Below are 18,002 nucleotides of genomic sequence, written 5' to 3'. Positions count from 1 at the left end.
TCTTCCCCTCTATCTTTCTCTCTGTAAATCTAATTTTCCAATCTAAATAAATAAGTCAAGTCTATAAAAAAAACTTTTAAACAAAAATGTAATTACTTTCAAAAGGAAAAAAGGATGGAATTCAAACAAAAATTCAATGTTATAACAAAACTATGCCACAGATTTTATTATGCTATTATTAGAACCTCAGTGAAAGGAGCTTACAGTTATTTAAACATCACTACTATAAAGCAAAAATTATGCTATGAATACAAAAGTAAAATTAAAATTATTGACTTCTAGTCTCCTGGAGCCCATCAACAAAAGATGTGAAAAATTAGTTTTAAAAAGAATCTAGTAATAAGGTGGGCTTTTAGCTTACTCATTAATTTAGACACCCACTTCCTACATCAGGGCAGGGTTGAATGCCCAGCCCAAATCCGGGCTCCAGCTGCAAGCCAGTGGATATCCTGGGAACAACAGTGATGGCTCAAGTAATTAGGTTTCTATCACTCACTAGGGAGACTGGATCAAGCCTCTGACTCCCAGCCTCGCTCAGACCAGCCCTGCTGATCTATATAGTGACCTGAGACGGAATATTCTTGCATTTGCTTGTGGTCTCTCTCTGCCTCTCAAATAAACAAAAATCTAAATCTAAATAAACAACAACAAAAATCGTATCAACAACACAACTTGAAAACAATTTCCTCTACCGAGAACTGAGGGTGTTTATCAAAGGAATCTTTTATATAAATACATTAATAATAATTGTAGTCATCTACTTGGACTTTAAGTTGGCTTTAACTGTTTGGGGGAGCTAGTTAAGTTTTAATTTAAAAGGGAGATATCTAGATTAAAACAAGCAAACAACCAAACCCTAACATAATTTTGTAATGGTACATAAAAATCTAGACATGATTTCTGGGGTGGGTGCTGTGGCACAGTCAGCTAAGTCACTGCTTAGAGGACTGACAGTCCCCTTCCCAAAAGAATGATATTTACATATTTAGTGCACATACTGTGAATGTAATAGGAAATGAGATTATATAAATCATCATATACTCAAGATATGGACATAGATGTTAAAGAACGATGAAGTGTCACTAATACAGTAATAGCCAATGCCACGGAAATTGATCAGTATCTGACACAGGAGGAGGCTGTAGTTTGAGCATTGAGAAGGGAATCTGGAAGAACAGTGACCTTCACACAGGTCACAAGAAGCAGTATTATTTTATCATGATGAAATAGTATATCAAAGAATCAAAGGTTAAAAAAACATAATCAGTGAAGACAGAAAGGGGTGTAAAAGTATCCATTCACCTGTCACCTTTCTAGAGAGGACACGTTCCCTAAGGATAGTAATTAACAAATCCCAATGCCTGTACTCACTTCTTCTTCCTCCACTCTCTTGAAGTCTCTGACAATAGCTATCCCTACTTTACTTCAACAGTCATAGGCAGGAAAAATAATGAAGAACAAGATCTAGCTCTCCCCTTCAAAGCTATAAGCTATAATGTGGAAAAAACAATAAGCTATAATGTGGCAGAGTGGTGAATGTTGCACAATAAGAAGAAACAGTTATGGAAATAACTACTAGAGAGTGATTACAGGGTGATGGGAGCAGGCAGGTGATGATGTCAGAAAGATTTGGCTAAATTTTCTAAGATAGTCCTGGAAACATAACAGAAATATCTGTGGTCTCAGTGGTAGCACATTTTTCTCATTCTGTTTCAGTATTTCTAAATGGTATTTGTTAGTATTTCTTCATCAGCTCTTTATCCATTCTACATATATTCAACCACAATATCAGCTGACATTTTAATGTAGAAATTCCTATTATAACCCTAAACTGTTCATCCAATTATATACCTTATCCCAAGTCTTTACTTCAGATATTACCAATATCTCAATAGAGATGTCCTATAAAGCATCAAAATAAATCAACATATGCAGAGTAGAATTCCTTGTATTTTACTTCTGAGTTTCCTAACTCAAGTAGCAGAATGACATTCACTCCATCAGGGATAAAATTTTGCTGTCACTTTAACTTCCTCCTAATCCTCAGTCATATCATGAGTTCTTAGTATCTTCAGGATTTGGAATGTAATACCTCTTTAGACTCAAAAATGGGAAGAATCTGGTACTGTTATATATTCAAGTAGCTACAGAAAAAAACCCACTGCTACAAAGGAATCTGCAAATAATCCAAATGCCTATACAGAAGATGCAAAACAGTCCACCAAGGTAGCAAAACACTTGATAAACATACAAAAAAAATCTACTGAATTCCCACGTAACAACAACAAATGCATGGATATCAGAATTTAAAACATACTGGCATTTAATTTTTTAAAAAATAGAAAAGCATCAATGTAAATCTATAACACATAAATGCTGAAAATTAGACAATGAAGGAAATCAAAGAATATGTAAAATAATTGAGGTATATGTATGTTCGTGGATTATAATTTTCAACATAGTAATGATGCCAGTTCTCCTGCCAAGTAATATGTAGGTTTAACCAATTTCCTATCACAATCTCAGAAATATTTTTATAGCTACAGACAAGATTTTTCCAACATTTATATAGAAAACTAAAGGAATTAAAATAGCTTTTTGAAAGTTTTTAAAGAGAATAAAATGGGAGGAACCTGATTACAAGATGTTAGTGCACATCATCTGAAATGTATGATATTGACAGAGAGATAGATCAACAGAACACAGTAAGAATCAAATATGGACTCCCAATGAAACTGTTGCACATATCTAGACAATGGGATGCTGGACTGTCTGGCACTGTCTGTACCAACAATGTCAGGGCACGCTTAAATAACAGACTGATGGAATCATGACTCCTTATGAAGGGCTATACTATTGCAATAATACAGGGAAAATCAGTGGGGGGTGGACACTTAAGGGGGGGAGTGAATACAAGAACCTATGGAATTGTACCATAAAATTCAAACTGAAAACAAAATAAAAAATTACATTTTAAAAATCTAAGAAACAGATCCACACAAATACTTCCAATGTGTCATCAACTAAAGTGCAAAAGCAACTGCATAGGCTAGTGCAACCACTAGGGAAGCTGGCGTAGAGAACACTTAGGCAACTGAAAACTCACTTACCATATGACCCAGCAGTCCCACTCCTGGGAATATATCCAAAGGATCTGACACATGAGAAAGCAACTTGCACCCTTGTATTCATTGCAGCACAATCAACAATCACAAAAACATGGAAACAACCTATATGTCCATTGAAAGAAAACTGGATAAAGAAACTGTGGTACATCTACTCTAAGGAATACTACTCAGCTATTAAAAAGATTGAAATTCTATTGTCGGAATCCAAATGGGCCCAACTGGAGACTATTATGTCCCAAAAGGACAGATATCATATGTTCACTCTAGTGTAAGACAACTTCCATTGAAAATGTAGAGCAAAAAATAATATAAAATAAAATAAAATAAAATAAAATAAAATAAAATAAAATAAAATAAAATAAAATAAAATGAGAAGAAACTCACACAAACAAAACCCACAAACAAAGGATGTAATGGAGACCAGACTACCGGGAATCAGTGAAAATCAACAGAATGCATCTCTACTTAGGAACGAAGGTAGACTCCAAATGAAACTTCTAAATATACCTAGACAACAAAAAACTGCAATCCCTACTATTGGCTACGCCAACAGTGTCACGACCCACATAAAGAGCAAAAAGTTGGAACCGTTTCTGTTTCATCTTCAATTTTAACTGGTTATTGCCTCGTGACATTCACTGTTAATAAAGCTGAGGGGTTATTTTGCTCATCTTCTTAGGGAATGACTCTTTCTTGTTTCAATTTGCTGTTGTTTGGTGCCAAATCAATTATTTTGTGGTGAATTATACCTTTTTAGCACTTCCTTGTCATTTGTATTGTTTTCAGTAAGTTCTTGTGATTCATTAATTAATCACCTATAAGAGACTGGATTGCTTTGTAATCACCTGAGGTTGTAAATGTCCTTTCAACACTGTTTTTGCTAAGTCTCAAGACAATGATGCTCTTGTTTTTATTTGTTGTTTTTTCAGTGCCACTCAGGTCATATAGTAGCATCAGTGTCTAGAAGGTTTTTGATTTTCTTTTTCATCACTTTAGCAATGCATTCGTAATTTTGTAGCATGTTGTTCAACTTCATGTTGATGAAAAAATTTTTTCCAATTTTTCTCTGTTGTGGACTGTTTTCTGATTCTGCATTTAAGGGAATGTATAAGAGAAGTGTAGTGGATGTCCCGACATGAGACATAGTGTATGTCTTTCTGCTTCCAGACCGAAGATGGACTCCCAGTGAAACAGTAGAAAATACCTTGGCAGTAAGATGCTGAACTCTGACAAAAGCAACTGCATGGAAGAAAAAGAGCCTTTTCAAAAAATAATACCAGAGCAAGTAGATAGGCCTAGCTTAAAAATATGTAAAAAGAATCTCAATACAATTCTCATACCTTACATAAAAATCACTTTAGAATGAGTCACAGACATAAATGTAAAACACAAAACTATAATTTTTTAGTGACAAAAGCTGGAGAAAATCTTAGGGATATAAGACCAAGTGGGGAGTTCTTAGACTTGACAACAAAAGCACAAATCATAAAAGGAAAAATCGATAAATATGTCTTTATCAAAATGCAAACTTTTTCCTGTGAATGACTTAAGATAATAAAAACAAATCAGAGTAAACACTTGCAAATTACAGGTCCTAGGAACTGGTATTCATAATATATTCTCTAAACACACACAAAATTGAACATATAAAAAAATCCAATTAGAAAGTGGGCAAAATAGTGAGCAGGCATTTCACAGAGCAGGATATACAGACAACAAATATGCTATTAGCATTAGGGAAATATTCATTGAAACCACAATAACATATCGCTACAAATCTATCAATGGGGCTAAAATAAAACATAATGACTATAACAAGGATTTGATGAAATTGTATCATTCAAATGTTACTGATAGAAACGTGAAACGGTATTATATTCTGAGAAACAATTTGAGAATTTCTTAAAAAGCTAAACAAGAATTCTCATAAGACCAATACATTAAGTCCTATGTGTGTATTCCTGGGAAATGAAAATATGGTTCACACAAAACTTGTACATGGATGCTTGCAGAAGCTTTGTTTCTAACACTCAAAAACTGGAGTAGCAGGTATTTAAGATGCTGCATGGAATGTGACACATCCAAGTATCTGATCCAGCTTCCTGCTATCGTGCCCCGGAGAGGCAGCAGACTATGGACCAAATATTCTGGTCCTTGCCAACCACACTGGAAGCACGGGTTGAGTTCAGGCTCCTAACTTTTTTTTTTTAAGACTTATTTTGTTTTTATTGGGAAGGCAGTTGTACAGGAGGAACAAACAGAGAAAAAGATCTTGGTTCTACTGGTTCACTCCCTAAGTGGCTGCAATGGCCAGATATGAGCCGATTCAAAGCCGGAAGCCAGGAGTTTCTTCCCGGGTCTCCCACACAGGTGCAGGGTCCCAAGGCTTTGGGCCATCCTCTACTGCCCTTCCAGGCCACAGCCACAAGCAGGGAGCTGTTAAATACATCTTGACAATAGGACGCTGGACTTTCTACCATTGTCTATAACTACAATTTTCTATGCCTACACTTCTATAGAAGTATGATGAACTTGTGACTGCTTTTAAAGGATTATACTACTGTAACAATATACGGGATAGCAGTGAGGGAAACAGAGAGGAGGGGAGGGAAACCCCTGAGCTTATAGAACTGTATCATTAAAAAATGAAAAAAAAAAAAAACTTTTAAAAAAGTCAGAGTAGCTAAGATACTGATCCTTTCAGAGGTCTGAATAATCAGACCAGGATTGTCAGTTCAGCTTTACAGAGTGCTATATCATTATATACCACAGTATGCCACAGTGTGAAAAAAAGGTGTGGACGCACTTGTCTAACCAAATAACATTCCAGTAGTTATGTTAACCACGTAGGAAGCTTTGTCTGTTTATCACAGACACAAGACAGAAACAATGAGGGCTCCTATCTGCTGATTCACTCCCTAAACACTGGCCACAACAGGAAGTGAAGAACCCAAAGATCTCCCACATGGCTGGCAAAGATCAAACTACTTGGCCCCCCTTCCTTCCCATGCTGCCTCACACTGTACACATAAGTAGAAATCCTGACTCAGGAGGACAGGACAGACAGGACTCAAACCAGACACTCACATGGGAGATGGACACAAGTGGCATGCATCCTAACCACTAGTTTAAACGTATCCCCCAAGCCACATAGTCATTTTAAAAGCGCATGAACGCATCTACAAAAACATCATCAGCCATCAGCAGATACCTTCAAAAACACCACATCCATAACAAACTTCAATACTTATTTGCTTCAACCAAAACATTACTTCCTTTTAAATTTTTCAAACACATTCACAGATTTATAAAAAGATAAACATCATACACTATAATCAAAATGTATGCCTGTATTCATTTATTTATTCATATTTATATAATCTGGTTATAGGAAATTAACAATGTGAAAATACACACAATGAAAAAGTAAACTACAAAATATTAATTTGCAATGAACAAATGAAACTGTTGGACATGTGTAGACAATGGGATGTTGGACTGTCTGACATTGTCTGTACCAACAATGTTGGGTACACTTAAATAAGAGACTGATCCAATTATGACTCCTTATGAAGGACTATACTATTGTAGCAACATGGGGAAAATTTGTTGGGGGTGGAGTTTGGGGGGAATGCTAGCCTATATGAAACTGTACCACAAAATTTAAAATAAAAATATAACATATATAAATAAATACATAAATAAGCAAATACTAGAATATAACACACTGGTTATCTCTCAATGGATGATAACAGATTATTTTCTTTTTGCTTTGGGAAATTGTTCAGACTTCCCATAATATACAGATGAAAACAAGTAGGAGACAATAAGTTCTAATTATTAAGTGAAAATTAAATCAAAAAATAGAAATAATCTGCATGGTACAGTACAAAATAAGGAGATGTGATTTTTAATTCTAACTTTAAAACTATTTCCACATAGAATCTTTATATGTCCTTTAGATTTCAATTTCCGCAATTCTTAAAATTATACCAAAAATGTTCCTTTTTTCACTCCTATAAGTATGCGACTTTCTGGAAATATTAAATGACCCTGAAAGAACCATGTGGATAAAAGAAAATAAACTTTGATCTCTGCTTCATACTTGGTGGTGTTGCTCTTGTTCTTCAGTGATAGAGTGGTTTTTCAAAAATATTTGTTCTTTTTTTTTTAAGGCAGTTAGAGAGGAAGACACAGGAAGAGAGAGCTTCCATTCACTGGTTCTTTCCCCAAATGGCCCCAACAACCAGAGCTGGGCCAGGCCAAAGCCAAGGGCCAGGAGCTTCATGTGGGTCTCTCATGCGAGTGGCAGGGTTCCAACTACCTAAGCATTCCTCTATTGCTTTTCCCAGGCCATTTACGGAGACTGGACTCGAAGCAAAGTAGCCAGCACTTGAACTGAATAGGTGCCCATATGAGATGCCAGCATTACAGGCACTCTTTACCAGCTATGCCACATGTCATTCCCCTACTTCATACTACAAAAAGAAATTAATTTCAGGCACTGACAACAGGAGCATGGGTGAAAGCCCATGGGAAACACATATTGACCACTAGCTAGAGTTCTAGCTGCTCTATTTCCTGTTTACCTCAATGCTAATGCACCACAAAAAGCAGGGAATACTCGTCACAGTAGCCTAGTGGCTAAAGTCCTCACCTTGCACTCACTGGGATCCCATATGGGTGCCACTTCTAATCCCAGTGGTCCCATTTCCCATCCAGCTCCCTGCTTGTAACCTGGGAAAGTGCTCAAGTACACCCCAAGGCCTTGGGACCCTGCACCTGGTTGGGAGTCCCAGAAGAAGCTCCTGGCTCCTGGCTTCAGATTAGCTCAACACTGGTCGTTGCTGTCACCTGGAGAGTGAATCAGTGGACAGAAGATCTTCTTCTCTGTCTCTCCTCTCTATATATCTGACTTTCCAATAAAAATAAATCTTTTTTAAAAATCTGATGGATGGGCATCTGGCTCAGAGATCCAACTTCTGCTTGAGATTCCCACAGTTCCATAAGAGTGCACTTGAGTCTGAGTATTTGCAATTCTGATCCAGCTTCCTGCCAAAGCACATCCCAATAGATACTCGAGTCCCTGCTATCCTTGGGACACCAAATGGAGCTCCTGGCCCCTGGCTTTGGCTTAGCCCAGACCTGCCTGCTGCAAACCTCTGAAAAGGAAAACCCAGTAAGCCAGGCAGATCTCTCTGCCCATTTCTCTCCCTTTTGCTCACCCTATCCAGCTCTCTTTCTACTCTCCTTTCCTCTCCTTCGCTGCCCCCATGTGTCACACTACCTTTCATGTAAGTACAAAAATAAACATTAGAAAAAAGTAGCATGAGATGGCTCATAGAGCTAAATTCTAAGTATAACCAAATATCTTCACAGATATTCCAAGCATGATTTAAGACAATAACACGGCATTAAGCAAAGATCATGTGAGGCAGTTGGGAAGAACAAACTAACACAAAAACTGAAGACTGAAGATTGATAGAGAACTATTAATTTTTTTAAGATTTATTTTTTTTTTTATTGCAAAGGCAAATAAGAGAGAGGAGGAGAGACAGAGAAGATGATCTCCCATTCGTTGATTCACTCCTTCCCCAGCCACAATGGCCAGAGGTGAGCCAATCCAAACCCAGGAACCAGAGCCTCCTCCAGGTCTCCCACATGGGTGCTGGGTCACAAGGCTTTGAGCCATCCTTGATTGCCCTTTCAGGCCACAAGCAGGGAGCTATGTCGGAAGTGGGGCCGCTGGGATACAAACCGGCACCCATGTGGGATCCCAGCGTGTTCAAGGTGAGGATTTCAGCTGCTAGGCTACCACACTGGGCTCAAGAGCTATAAATTTTGTATATTCTATCTTCTTTGTCTCTCCCACTCTGTAGAATAAACTAATGAACAGAAGCTATCTCTCCACCTGTCTTTCTCTTTCAAATAAAATGAAAATACATTTTCAAAGTATAAGACCAGGCCTATAACTAACATCATTATTGGAAATACCCATCAGAACTATCTGCATTTCACCTTGTTCATTTCTATCCCCTTGGCATTCCCTTGTCTGTTTCCCCAAGTGATCAAACCCTCACATTTGCCACGGAGATGGTTGGTTAGTATTGGGACTGCAGACTATGGTCACAGCTAATTGGTCCTCAAAGGGACTAATCCACTCCCTTATTACTACCAAGCTCTAAATTAGCCATTTTATTAGCCCCGGGATCTGATCATTAAACTCTTGTAGAAGATTGTATTTCTATGTGGTCTAACAAATCCAGTTTTTGAAACAGGATCTCTCAACCTCAGCATTACTGGACATTTTGAGCCAGACAATTTATTGCTGTGGGAGGCTAACCTATTAAATGTAGGACATATTTTACAGCATCCCTAGCTCTTATCTTCTAAATACCAGTAAGTACTATTCCTGCAGTTGTGTCAATGAAAAATGTTTTCATAAGCAGTCAAATACTTCCTAGGTGGTAATCTCACTGAGTGAGAATAACTGTGTTTAAGAAACTTGACAAAATGAATTTATTTTTAAATATTTTATTAGCAAGATTACCATTTTTTTCTTAAAAACACTTACGTAGCCTTTATTGCTTGCCAGACTCTGTCGTAAACAACTTAATCTTCATAACAACCTAGGAAATGGTTATTACACCTAAAGATAAGAAGATGGGGCAAAGAGAGATAAAGCTGACCAAAGTCACACAACTAATAAATAAGAGCAGAGGTTGAAGTCAGGCACTTGATATCGCACCTTAACATACCTAAACAGAAATATCACTCATCCATAACGCATGATCCAATTTAAAACCTGTGATCTGTTGCCCCATAGCTATCGAGTTTGCTAATCCTCAAAGAAAAAATAACAGAAATATAGGGAAAATATAACTAAGAAATAAAAATAACAATGACTATTTACAAATTCAGCATGGATAAACACCAGTGAGCTAACCTGGAAGGAAGACCAAAGAAGGTGCAATGATGAGTCCCAGTCTACAGAAGCTAAAGATAAAAGATGATAGAAATACAACATTCAAAGACAAAACCAGGGCCCAGTGCAATGATTCAATTAGCTAATTTCCCCTTGCAAGCACCGGGATATGATATCATATGGGCACTGGCACTTGTCCCAGTTGCTCCACTTCCCTTTCAGCTCCCTGCTCGTGGCCTGGGAATAACAGTAGAGGACGGCCCAAAGCCTTCTCCACGTGGAGACTAGGACAGAAAGATCCTAGCTCCTGGCTTTGATCTAGTCCATCCCAGGTGGTTGAGGCCATTTGCAGATTCAAGTAGTGGATGGAGAAACTCTCTATCATTCTGCCTCTCAAGTAATTTTTTTATTGAAAAAAAAAGGGGGTGTGAGGAACTAAACCAAAGAAAAAATAGGAAACAATCAGCTGTGTAATTAATCTTTACTCTTTTCCTTATTCCCTAAAAAAAAAACCTCAGTACCTTTTTACACATACTTATTTATATAAAAAGTAGTAGAAGGAGAGAGAACTCTCATCCACTGGTTTACTCCTCGAAGGAATGCAACACTCAGTGTTGGGGCAAGGACAAATCCAAGCCTAACAAACAGTCAACAGGAACCCAACTACTGGAACCATATTCATAACTGTTTACTATAAAACTTCTCTAGAATGAAAATCACACTGGGAGAGGGAAAGATGGCCAATCAGGGTAGGAAAGTCTAGCTCTGAGTGCAGAGAGAGCAGTGGGAGAAAAGCAGGTGCTGTGCACAGCTGGAGAAGGAAAACTCCTGGCTTAGGGGAATAGAGTCCACTGAAGGCTTGTGGAGGGAAGGTGGACCTGTGTGGACTAGGAAAAACCTGCTGAAAAAGTCCAGGGTTGAAGTCTATGGCACAACAGGAAGGTGCCCAAAAAATGAGCTACGGCAGGCAGTCCAACCCACAGACAACAATCTTGTAGATCTGGAGTCAACACAAAGGGATACTGAGCAGGCCGACTCCCACAGGAGCACCCACACCGCCCCAAGAGATGCAGTACATGACAAAAAGCCACGGGAGCAAAGCGTAGTCCCCAACACCTGCAAAGGGAAGCAGAACTGAGTAATTTCATGGGCTACCAAACATCCCCAGAGAAGCGCAGCCACGCAGTTACGGAGAACGCCTCTGGGAAGCAAACCACGGGTGAGCGATCCAGCCAAGGGAGGTACCCCTCCACTCCATACCAGGGAGTCCACACCCTAAACCCCCTGAGACATACAAGGGCCACTAGAGAGGGGGACCTGAAAACCTAAGGGGGCAGAGACTGGAGACGGATCAATTACACGGAAACTGGCGAGTAAGCCAGAACTAAAGGCCAAATTCGCATGGGCAAATAGGACCCTGTTGTGAGGATTCCAACACCTGGAGTTCTAGCAAGGTGGTGGGGGGGTGGGAGTTGAAGGCTGCCCAGGTAAATACGGGTAGTCGAGGCAGTGTTGCACATGCAGGAGAAGTCAGCTGGGAAAGGTTCAAGTGCACTGGCTTGAGCACGCAGGAAGGAGTCAGAGAGCAGCAAGCACGTGAACGTATTCATCAAGTTTTTCTGCCATGGGACAAACCCCAGCGAGTAAAGTCGCTGACCTGTGCGTGGCTTTACGGCACCGCAGGCCACGACTGGAAGAGACAGAGTGAAGCACACAATATCAGGCCTGCAGCTCCGTGGCTCCACAACTGCTCTGGTGCTGGCTTCAGTGTCTGTCCTAACCTCCACAGCACCAGGAAACCAGCAGTCCTGCCATGTGCCCAACTCCTTAGCCCCTGATGTACAGCAGGGAGCTTCGCCAAGCAGCAGTAAAAGTACGGGAAACCTGCTTTGAAGTCTAGGGAATCTCCTTCTGACCGCCCCTCCACCTCAAAAAACAAAAAAAACAAAAAAAGAAAGAAAGAAAGAAAAAGGGATGCGGCATTCCCTGGCTACTATTTTTGAGAAGTCCCTCTACTCAGAAAAAGATTGGAGGTAAACCAGGCACAACTCATTTGTCTTCCAGAGCAACAGTCACCCAATCACCAACAGGGCAGAGCAAGAAAAGATGAAGAATGACAACAAGTTGGTGGCCATGGCAGTAGCCTCCTGGCCCTAGGTACCACTGAAACCACCAGTGAGAGAGGCAGATAAAAGCCTGGATACCACTCAGGAGCACCCAAGGCAGAGAGAAGCAACCAGGGCCGTCCTGACTGCTAAGGCCGAGGTACAACCAAAACACGGGAGCCTGAGGTTGAAGCTCCCCAGAGCCACCAGCGCAAGCATACAGACATCATCCAGATCAAGAGAATAAATAGGAAACTGGGTACAGAATAGGAAGAATAAAATCTGCCCACAAACCTGGGAGCAACACAATGTAGACAGAGCCTTCCTGAAGAGAAAACCTGCAGATCTGAAAGACAATGGGCAAGAGTAACAGAACAATCACAAGCAACACAAACAGGGAACCCTCAAAAATGAGCAGAAGATCATCTCAATTTTACAGTTACAAGAGGAAGACACCGAGGATCTCTTGGACAAGAAATTCAGAAAAATCAAGAAACAAAAGCAAGAATTTAATAAATACAGCACAAAGGAGATACAAGTTGTAAAATGATCAAATTAAAATACATGAAGAATAGAATAGAGCAAATTTAAAAAACAACAGATAGTCTCACCAATGGAATGAGTGAGGCAAAGGAATTTCAGAACTAGAAGACATCTTATTTGAGAATACACAAATAATCAAAAACATAGAAGAGGAATTGTGTAAAGTTAAAAAAAAAAACTATCCAAGAAATAAATTATACCATCAAAAAATCAAACATAAAAGTGATAGGAGTTCCTGAAGGTGTGAAAAGAGAGGCAGGATTGCAAGATGTATTCAAAGAAATTATTAGAAAGAACCCCCCCAACATTAGGGAAACCAAGTACAAAAAGGGCGGAAAACCCCAAACAGGAGATATATTCAATGAAATTATTAAAGAGAATTTCCCAAAGTGAAACCAAATCCAGGAAGGGCAGAGAGCCTCAAATTGACTCCATCAAACATGATGTTCACCTAGACACATCAATATCAAGCTCCCTTCAGTTGAACATAAAGAAAAGGTACCGGAACAGGCATGCAAGAAGGGTCAGATAATTTAAAGGGGAACGCCAATCAGATTTACTGCCAATTTCTCAGAGCAGATATGTCAGGAAAGAAGAGAACGGAGAGATATATTCAATATAAAACCCTGTACTACTTTTTGACAAGTAATTAGAACCAATTCAGAGTATCCATCCCAGTCTAAGTGCCTGCTACTCCATGCTTCTGTCTGGGAGGCACCGATGATGGTTCAAGTGGTTAGCTTCCTGCCACCCTAGGGAGACCTAGATACACTACTAGGCTCCTGCTCTGAGCTGGCTCAGTACCAGCAGCTGCGCATATCTGGGCTATAAACCAGATTGTGGAAGAGAGTCTCTCTACCTATTTGCCTTTTTTTCCATCTCTATTATACTGCCTTCCTAATAAATAAATAAGCATATACATACATATGTTTAAAAAGTATTTAACCATCCTCCTTTCCTTCCTTCTTCCCTCCCTCTTTCCTTTCTTCCTAAGAAATTCTTTATGGGATAGGCATTTGGAATAATGATTAACCGTCACTTGGGACTTCACATCTCATATAAAAATCCCCATGCTCTGCTCTCCATTCCAGCTTCCAATTGAAGTGTACCTTCAAAGACAGCAGTATTTGGGTCCCTGCCCATATAGAACATCCAGACTGAGTCCCTGGCTACTGGCCCAGCTGTGGTTGTTGGGCATTTGAGGACTAAACAAACAGGAGCACACTCTCGCTCTCTCTCTCTGTCTTTTAAATAAATAAAAAAGTAAAGTTTTATACAAAATATTTAATGTTTATTTTACTAAATTTACTGAATATTTTTTTCGATGCTAAGGCTAGCAAAGTTAGTTACAATCTGCATTCATTCAATTATTTATTGTCCTCTAGTGTAAGGAAATTAACAGTTTGTAATTTCTACTGTTAAGGAAATGAACAGTTTGTAATTTTGATTTACAGTAATAATTGTATTTGCTCAATAATCAGGCTCATGAGCAAGTACTTAATTACATTCCTAAAATTTCAACATAAAACAGATTCATTTCATATTAACTAAAGGAAAAATATACAAATTTCAATCATAGTATTCTTCTGGAGCACAGCAATCAATAGAAAACAAGCTAAAATTAGTGATTTATCAAAAGGCAAATTAAAACCTTAATAGTGCGAACAGGGATTCAAACAAGTCTTTAACACAGTACTAGCTTACAAAACTGAAGAATGATGAGCCTAAGACATCATAAAACAGCTAATTGGGCCCAGAAGGTGGCAAAGCAAGTTAAGCTGCTACTTGGGACACTGGCATCTCACATGAAAGAGTTAGTGTTTCAGTGCTCCGTTTCTGATCCAGCTCCCTACTACTGTGCATGAGAAAGCAGCAAATAATGATCCCTGCCACCCACATGGGAGACCCAGGCAGAGTTCCTGACCGCAGGCTTTGACCTGGCCCAGCCAAAGCAGTTGCAGCTCTTTCAGAGTAAACTGGAAGGTGAAACAACTCATTCACTTCATCCCTCTCTCTCTCTCTCTCCTCCTCGCTCCCTTTCTTTGTGTGTGTGTGTGTGTGGGAGGGTGTATGTGTGTAAGATACTCTTCTTTCGAGAATCAAGATGGCGGAATAGGGTAAGGACACGTTTAAACGGAAGGAAAAACGTTTGATCAGGATGAAGCAGAGAGGACATATTTCAGGAAACAGGAAAGGACAGAACAACAGCAGAGGGGTACCTGGAGACTGACAGACACAGGAAAGCAGCGGGCACAGCAGTGTGGTGTAGCAGTGACTGATACTCCAGCACGGTGATCTGAACACCACCAGCAGCCAGAACTCCACCAGCAACCAGGTGGGAAGGGACTTTCACTGGGAGCTTGGGAGCTCGGGAGGTGAACCCAGACAAAGACCTGTCCATCCTGCTGGTCCATTTGGTTTGACCAGGAGCAGAGCAGCAGATCTCAGATGGACAGTGCGAGAACAGAGTGGATTTGATAGCCCAGTCAGCCCCCTAGAGCTGAACTGGGCGCCATTTTGCATAAGAAGGAAACGACAAGGGTAAGGACTGAGCATGCACTGAGCTGGGAGTGAACTCATTTCTGAACTGCAACAATGTGGTATACTACGGGTTCCACCCAAGACAGGTCTGGGTAGCCATCGGATCTGATGGCCAGCAGATCAAGAACTGTAGTGGTGGTACGTCAGGCGCCATTTTGTAAACTGTGGCAATAGCTTTAGGACTGCAGGGGACAACAGTGAACTGTGCATGTGATGAGCTCACGAGAACTCGCTGACGTCAGTGGATTGTGCCATCCCGTAGAAAAATAATGCTGACTATGGCACTGCACTGGCCAAAATAGGTCCACCTGGCACCCAGACCTAACGTCCAACAGGTTCCCACAAGATCAGTGTCACCAACAACCTAATTATATAGGACACCTGGAGTCTCTAATCCTGGGACCTGCTCCAACCAGAAGTGGGAGAAAGGTTTCAGAGACAACAGTGCAGCCTCAGCACAGTACAACAGGAGTTGGAGAGTGGCGAGCCAAGAGCTGGGGCTGTAGAGACCACGGTGGAAATCTGATATAAGAACCCAGACCTGGGATGTGAGGGCGATCTGGCTGCAACATCTGTCACCCCATTGATCGCCAGGGTTGATTCGGCTGATCTGGCTGGCTAGGCGGGAGTCCCCTTCCTCCCTCACCGCTCCATGTGCGTCCCTCCCGAAGCTGCGCACTCGGTCAAAGAGGACGACAATCCCCACCAGAGGAGGACAGGTCTCGGTCAAGGGTATACGAGTAGCTGCGCTCCCCTGCTAGAACCTCCAAACAAGCTCTCAAGAACCCAGACCTGGAACTCACTGGAGGTTGTGGCACAAGTGGCTGCAAGAAAAAAAGTTGTGTATCAACTGCAATAAGTAAAATCGCACTATAGACCTGTGGGTGACACAGCTTAGAAACCTGCCCCAAGGAGAAGACTCTGCTAACCAGAAGTACAATAATCAAGAGCAAAAGAAGAGACAGAGGCATAATGAATATTACTGAGAACTCCCCTGCAAAGGAGCAAAACCCTATGCCAACCTCAGAGTTAACTGAGGAAGACATCGAGAAAATGGGGGACACAGAATCCATAAGACTCATTTTAAAGCTTCTGATCAAAAATGAGAAGCTCATGCAAGAGTTCAAAGAATTTAAGGAAGTAATAAAGCAAATCAAGGCTGGTATATCAGAATTTAAGAACACAGTAGAGCAAATTAAAGTACAGTGGAGAGTCTCCAAAATAGAATGAAGAAAGCAGAAGAAAGAATCTCAGAATTGGAAGATATTTCCTGTCACTAGGGGGAGGCAAACTAAAAGCTGGAAGCAGAGCTGGATCAGGCCAAAAAAAGTACTCAAGCATTGAAAGACACTATTAAGAGGCCAAATATAAGAGTTATGGGAGTCCCAGAAGGTGAAGAAAGAGAAGCTGAGTTTGCAAATGTATTTAATGAAATAATAAAGGAAAATTTCCCTAATCTGGAAAAAGAATTGGGAAACAAGATCCAGGAGGGGCACAGAACTCCCAACAGGCTTGATCAAAAGTGATCTTCACCACAACATATGATCTTCAAGCTCTCTTCAATTGAACATAAGGAAAAGATCCTTAAAGGTGCACCTGAAAAAAATCATTTGACATATAAAGGAATGCCAATTAAGCTCACAGGAGATCTCTCACAGGAAACTCTACAGGCAAGACGAGAATGGAGGGACATATTCCAGATTCTAAAACAAAAATTGTCGGTCTAGGATAACATATCCAGCAAAGCTTTCTTTTGTCTTTGAAAATGAAATAAAATTCTTCCACAGTAAAGAAAAGCTAAAAGAATTTGCCTCTTTCAAACCTGCCATACAAATGATACTTCAACATGTTCTCTTCACAGAGAAGAGGAATAGCACCTACCAAAACCAAAGGCAAACAGGAAGAACATCCCAGTAAAATGACAACAGAAGACTAAACCAATGAACAACCCATTCCTAAAATGACAGAACCAAAGTAACACCCATGTATATTAAACTCTGAATGTAAATGGCTTAAGCTCAACCAAATGTCACAGATTAGTAGACTGGATTAAAAAACAAAACCCATCTGTTTATTGTCTGGAGGAGACACACTTCAACAAAGATCAGTGGAAACTATATCGCATGGGTTTTGCTGTTTTCTGTCGGTTTCATCTCTTCAAAACACTTTCTTCTGATTAAATCATTCAGTGACTCGTAGATCATGCAGTGGCATCATTCTCTTCAAGGAGGTTCTTGATTTTCATTTCTTCAGCTACACATTAGTCATTTAATAGCATGCTATTTAACTTCATGGTGTTGTTAATTTCTTTTTTCTCCCTGATGTTTGATTTGGTTTTGTGGCTCTTCATTTAAGGGGATGTATAGTAGCTGTGTAATGGAGATTGTCATATCTAGTAACATGTCATTTAACTTCATGGCATTGTAAATTTCTATTTTTCTTTCTATTGTTGATTTTGTGTCATGACTTTTCATTTAAGGGGATGTACAGTAGCTGTGAAATGGAGACTAACATCCAGATGTGAGGATGCAGTATGGTATGCGTTTCTGTTTCCAGACAAAGATGGGCTTACAATGAAACTGTTTACTATATCTTGACCATAGGATTCTGGACTCTCTGCCATTGTCCATGCCCACAATGATGGACATAAGACTGTGTATGAAGAACTATACTTTAGTAATGATATAGAGGAACTAGGTTGGGGGGTGAGGGAATTGGGTAAGGGATAAGGGAATATGGAGCTGTATCATAAAATGATAG

The 18,002-nt window shown here is 40.0% G+C and overlaps 1 protein-coding gene across 1 annotated transcript in view; it reads right to left on the bottom strand.

Moving 5' to 3' along the window:
• The window catches only part of TMEM135 (transmembrane protein 135), a 230,368-nt gene that overhangs the window by 203,907 nt on the left and 8,459 nt on the right, over positions 1-18,002 (bottom strand). The gene's annotated exons all lie outside the window — the stretch shown is intronic.

The sequence above is a fragment of the Ochotona princeps genome, chromosome 4, assembly GCF_030435755.1.
Source record: "Ochotona princeps isolate mOchPri1 chromosome 4, mOchPri1.hap1, whole genome shotgun sequence".
Classification (NCBI taxonomy): domain Eukaryota; kingdom Metazoa; phylum Chordata; class Mammalia; order Lagomorpha; family Ochotonidae; genus Ochotona; species Ochotona princeps.
Note: the sequence above shows the minus strand (reverse complement) of the source record. Positions and strands in the feature narration are given on the sequence as shown.